At 48.2% G+C, this 5,160-nt stretch overlaps 1 pseudogene across 1 annotated transcript in view; it reads right to left on the reverse strand.

Moving 5' to 3' along the window:
• Positions 1-3,803, reverse strand: part of LOC308151837 (dynamin-2-like) — a 40,362-nt pseudogene extending 36,559 nt beyond the window's left edge. Inside the window, exon 1 of the transcript XR_013938003.1 lies at positions 3,643-3,803. The product of XR_013938003.1 is annotated as a dynamin-2-like (transcript). The remainder of the gene's footprint in view (positions 1-3,642) is intronic.
• Between the last annotated feature and the right edge of the window lie 1,357 nt (positions 3,804-5,160).

Genomic DNA, 5,160 nt, shown 5'->3' on the forward strand with positions numbered 1-5,160 from the left:
CCCTCACACACTCGCACGCTCACACACCCTCACACACTCACACACTCACACACTCACACGCTCGCACACTCACACCCTCACACACTCACACCCACACACTCGCACACTCACACACTCACACTCGCACGCTCACACACCCTCACGCTCACACACCCTCACACCCTCACACACTCACACGCTCGCACACTCACACCCTCACACACTCACGCCCGCACACTCACACGCCCGCACACTCACACGCTCGCACACTCACACCCTCACACCCTCACACCCTCGCACACTCACACACTCACACACTCACACACTCGCACGCTCACACACCCTCACACACTCACACGCTCGCACCCTCACACGCACACACTCACACACTCACACCCTCACACCCTCGCACCCTCGCACACTCACACCCACACACACCCTCACACCCTCACACACTCACACCCTCGCACCCTCACACCCTCGCACCCTCACACCCTCACACCCTCACACCCTAACACCCTCGCACCCTCACACCCTCACACCCTCACACACTCACACCCTCACACCCTCACACACTCACACACTCGCACCCTCACACACTCACGCCCGCACACTCACACCCTCACACGCTCACACACTCATGCCCGCACACTCACACACTCACACACTCGCACACTCACACACTCTCACACCCTCGCACCCTCGCACCCTCGCACCCTCACACCCTCACACGCTCACACACTCACGCCCGCACACTCACACGCTCGCACACTCACACCCTCACACGCTCACACACTCACGCCCGCACACTCACACACTCACACCCTCACACCCTCACACCCTCGCACACTCACACACTCACACCCTCACACCCTCACGCCCGCACACTCACACACTCACACACTCACACCCTCACACCCTCGCACACTCACACACTCACACCCTCACACCCTCACACACTCACGCCCGCACACTCACACACTCACACACTCACACGCTCACACGCTCACACACTCACACCCACACACTCACTCACACCCTCACACCCTCACACACTCACGCCCGCACACTCACACGCTCGCACACTCACACACTCGCACACTCACACGCTCGCACACTCACACCCTCACACCCTCACACCCTCACACCCTCGCACCCCGGTCCACAGCACATGATAGCCATTATTAGGCTATTACATCTTCTCCGGTTCTCTTGTGAATGACTCTATTCTCTTCCCTGCCTGTTTTCACTGTTTTTTGGGGGGGAGAAAGAGCGGATATAGCCTATATCAGCCCTGTTTGGACAACCTAGTGAGTAGAATGAAGCGGTAGATGATAATAATAATAATAATAATAATAATAATAATAACAATAATAATAACTTTTATTTGTATACCACTTTGCCTGCAAACGTTGCAGATCAAAGTGCTCCAATCATTATATAATCATCATTTAATCATTTAGTCATTTAAAGGCAATATTAAAAAGATGGGTTTTTAGTCTTGACTTGAACATATGTGCTGAGGTTGCATCCCTAATGTAAACTGGCAGTTTCTGGATGCATAAAATGAGAATGCAGCCTCACCAAATCAATGTGGTACACAGAGAAAGCCAACGTCAGAAGACCTGAGAGCTCTATTGGGCTGATATGCTAGCAGAAGACCTGAGAGCTCTATTGGGCTGATATGCTAGCACAAGACCTGAGAGCTCTATTGGGCTGATATGCTAGCACAAGACCTGAGAGCTCTATTGGGCTGATATGCTAGCACAAGACCTGAGAGCTCTATTGGGCTGATATGCTAGCAGAAGACCTGAGAGCTCTATTGGGCTGATATGCTAGCACAAGACCTGAGAGCTCTATTGGGCTGATATGCTAGCAAAAGACCTGAGAGCTCTATTGGGCTGATATGCTAGCAGAAGACCTGAGAGCTCTATTGGGCTGATATGCTAGCACAAGACCTGAGGGCTCTATTGGGCTGATATGCTAGCACAAGACCTGAGGGCTCTATTGAATGAATGAATGAATGAATGAATGAATGAATGAATTAATGAATTAATGGTCTTTATTGTCATTTATACAGTACAGGTACCGTACAACAAAATTTAGGAGGGGGGGGCTCCCCTGGTGCTTGGGCTTATTGGGCTGATATGCTAGCACAAGGTCTTTCAGAGTTAAGACAGACTGATTTCCAGAGCACCAACACGGTGGTGCTGTGTCAGATAAACTGGAGCTGCGTAAGTCCAAGACGGGAAGGTCTTCTCTAGGCCTACCTGCCAGCCAGGTCACCTGTGGCATCTTGTGACCTGGTAAACAGTGAGTCAAGAAGCACGTTCTACACGTTCGACGCAGGGAAACAAGATTATTGACCTGACAATATAACCTACATGAGCTGTAATAAAGTTAGTTCAAATGCTTCTACCATAGGGTGTGATCTGTCCCCGACTCACAAAGGATCAAAGTTAATGTGTGACAGGACAGGGGGCCAATAAGGGACACTAAACAGGCTCTCATACAGGGAAGGAGACCAGTATCACAAGTGTTTATTTTTCCCTGAATGGCCACTTTAGCCTTGCAAACAGTCATATCCTGTTTTCCCCAATCCTAGGGTCCATAGGCTGGAGGTTTCTTAACTAGAACAGCCATGGGTGGGGTCATTTGACCCTGTGAGTAAATGTTTTTTTAAAATATCTTTACATTTGATCAAATTTCAGGACCCTCCTTTCACGACTTTCCCTAGATATGTGCGTCCTACCACCCAGTATCCTTACATTTTCGGAATCACATGAGGATAAGCTAGGATGAAGCTATTTTGCTGTTTTTCTGTGTAGGAGGCAGGCTAATTTACAAGGCGGCCAACTAGTGGTCGTTGTGTGTAAGTAGCAGCTTCCCGTTGTAAAGACTATGGTCATTTGACCCCCGAGGCGGCTCTTATAGTAGGTAAAAAGGCACGGCTGTTCTTAACGCACCACGCCACTGTCGCCGATTACGCACATCCTCGCCTAGAGGTGGTGGCAGAACAGAGGATGGGGAAAAAACTGGCGGCCATGCTGGCCAATCCCTCCCACCCGATGTACTGCGAGCTGGCGGGGATGAGGAGCAAGTTCAGCCACAGATTTGTTCTCCCCCGTCAAAGTACAAAAAGATTTGGACAGTCCTTTGTTCCAGCTGCACTCCGACTCTACAACCAGGCCCTGCAGGGTGGGGGAGACCTGGAGCTGGAACTTTTTGAACTTTTTACTTATTGAGCCTGCACTGTTTTATGTATTTTATTGAATGTTTTCTGTTTTCTGTATTGAATGTTTTCTGCCCTAACTGAGCTGTTTGACAACAAAATTTCCCCATTGGGGACAATAAAGGTTTTCAATCAATCAAGTCTGCTGGCCCTGGACTTCCCATGTCTTTATTTTGACAGCTGGCTGCGCAAAGTACGTAACTGCGGTTGGTGAATACAGCCGCTCAGGAACGGAAAAAAGACCATCAGAGCAGAGAAACAACCCGTAGTCGCTTAGGTGGCGACTTTTACGCAATGCAAGAAGCAGCAAACAAACTTGCAAGAAACTGAAAACATATTAGGCATAGAAAATACATAATAATAAAAAAATAAAAACAAGCATTCAAATAACCCAACCTTACTTGATAAAAAAATAAATTAAAAAACCCCACCTTCCTACGAAATTCTCCAGCACGGAGCTCTTCCCTGCGCTCTGCCCGCCGACCACCGCGATCTGCGGCAGGTCCAGGTTGCAGCTCTGGCCGATGGAGCTGAAGGCGTCCTGGAGCTTATTGATGAGGGGAATGAGGTCTTCCATCCCCCGGTTACCCATGGCTGCACCTCCCCTGGGCTCCGGGACTCGGAACGGTGAACTAACGGGTCTATATGTATCTATCGATCTATCGATCTGCTATTTATATGATCTATATACAATACCGATACAGGATTATGCTCGAATAACAGATACCCGGTTGTCAATATACGCGGTAAAGTAAGCCAGTAAGAAAACCAAATACACACAAATGTGGACTAGATAATAAACTACACACAGACTCAACTTCAGTCCTTGTCCGGTCAGGTGACACCCAGTCTCCGCTGCAGGGTTGCCAGATGGGATTGATATTTTCCAGCCTAACTACAGGGTGAAAACGGCTAAATCCACCAAAAACCACCAGCCCAAAACCTATATTGTCAGAAAACCGCTAATTACTTTTGGGCAGTTACCCATCTCCTGCACTCTAATCTGTATGTCTGTTGCCAATGATGTTTGTAAAATAAAATAAAACCTGCACATTGTATGTAGCTACTAGGGTGTAATGTGTTTTAAATTAACGCATTTTGTAACTTTCAGGCACTGACATTTTGATACCTCCTTAATGCTATTCATACAGCCCAATCCGCACAAATGCTTTTTTTTCCGGCCCAGTGTATTCAAAAGGAGCCCATTCGGCGGTAACCCACCCCATCTGGCAACCCTGTCTCCGCTGTAGCTCCTGGCCCCGCCCAGCTTCGTTCGTAGTTCTCCTTCATTGGTCAATTACAGTGCCTGTCAATAACCAAGTCGTGCCATTGGTTAAATAATTGTTGTCGGTTTTTTTTTTTGGGGGGGGGGGGTGTATTTGGTTTAGTTCGCCTGGCGCGCCGGGAGTATGACGCTGCTGGCGTCACTCATTGCAGACGGGTTCCACCCCTTTGTAGCTACTTTATGCTAGTTTGGGTTGGGTTGGGTAGTTGGGTTAAAGTCAACAGTTAACCCGGACACAATGTTCTTTACTCGTGTGTGTGTGTGTGTGTGTGTGTGTGTGTGTGTGTGTGTGTGTGTGTGTGTGTGTGTGTGTTTGTGGGAGGGACATACCTTGCACCTTGTTACATTTCCATCTGAAGCACAAGACCACTGTGAGTGGTCAAGGACCCCAATTGAAATAAGCCAGTGGCTTTCTTGGGTTTTTATCCTGTTAGTTGACCTTGTATGTAATATGTACTTTCATGTACCTACTCCTGCAAATCTTCTAATAAAGTTTTCAATCAATCAATCAAAAACGCCTACCCTATATTATAGCACTTGGCTTAATTGAGCCGCTATAATTGAGCCACTATCACAGGGCGTTAATACAAACCTCATTCACCTGCGTTCATTTCACCTGCGTTGGTATTTATAGAAGGAAGCACGTACGCAAGTTTAAACAAGC

The sequence above is a fragment of the Nansenia antarctica genome (genome assembly GCF_963989245.1).
Source record: "Nansenia antarctica genome assembly, chromosome: 2".
In the NCBI taxonomy this organism is placed as follows: domain Eukaryota; kingdom Metazoa; phylum Chordata; class Actinopteri; order Argentiniformes; family Microstomatidae; genus Nansenia; species Nansenia antarctica.